Raw genomic sequence first — 1,046 nt, 5'->3', positions numbered from 1 at the left:
CCCGTCAAATTAATATCTCTGAAAACACTTTCCCATCAAATTTATCTCTCTGAGAACACTTTCCTGTCAAATTAATCTCCGAGAACATTTTCTTGTCAAATTAATCTCTCTGAAAACACTTTCCCGTCAAATCAATCTCTCTGAAAACACTTTCCCGTCAAATTAATCTCTATGAAAACACCTTCCTGTCAAATTAATCTCTATGAAAACACTTTCCCGTCAAATTAATCTCTCTGAAAACACTTTCCTGTCAAATTAATCTCTCTGAAAACACTTTCCCGTCAAATTAATCTCTCTGAAAACACTTTCCTGTCAAATTAATCTCTATGAAAACACTTTCCCGTCAAATTAATCTCTCTGAAAACACTTTCCTGTCAAATTAATCTGTCTGAAAACACTTTCCTGTCAAATTAATCTCTATGAAAACACTTTCCTGTCAAATTAATCTCTCTGAAAACACTTTCCCATCAAATTAATCTCTCTGAAAACACTTTCCCATCAAATTAATCTCCGAGAACACTTTCCCGTTAAATTAATCTCTCTGAAAACACTTTCCCATCAAATTAATCTCTCTGAAAACACTTTCCCATCAAATTAATCTCTCTGAGAACACTTTCCCGTCAAATTAATCTCTCTGAGAACACTTTCCCATCAAATTAATCTCTCTGAGGACACTTTCCCATCAAATTAATCTCTCTGAGAACACTTTCCCGTCAAATTAATCTCTCTGAAAACACTTTCCCATCAAATTAATCTCTCTGAGAATTGTACATACCTTCTTCCTGTTTCATTTTAGCGATTTCATGATCAGCTAAATAACTAAAATGCTTGGCTGTAAACAAAATATTGTGGATTTTAATACAAATAAAAACAATTTGACTGTCATTGCCTGAGTTTGTAGTTGTAAACTGTTTGTTGTTAGATGTTGTTAAAGACAATATCACAGAGCAGCTAATAGCAGCTAATTCACAAATCCACGAGAATGATTGACAGCTGAACATTGACCAACCCTCTTAAAATCTGCTGTCATGTTTACCCACAAACAA

This window comes from Lottia gigantea (genome assembly GCF_000327385.1).
Source record: "Lottia gigantea unplaced genomic scaffold LOTGIsca_214, whole genome shotgun sequence".
Taxonomy (NCBI): Eukaryota; Metazoa; Mollusca; class Gastropoda; family Lottiidae; genus Lottia; species Lottia gigantea.
Note: the sequence above shows the minus strand (reverse complement) of the source record.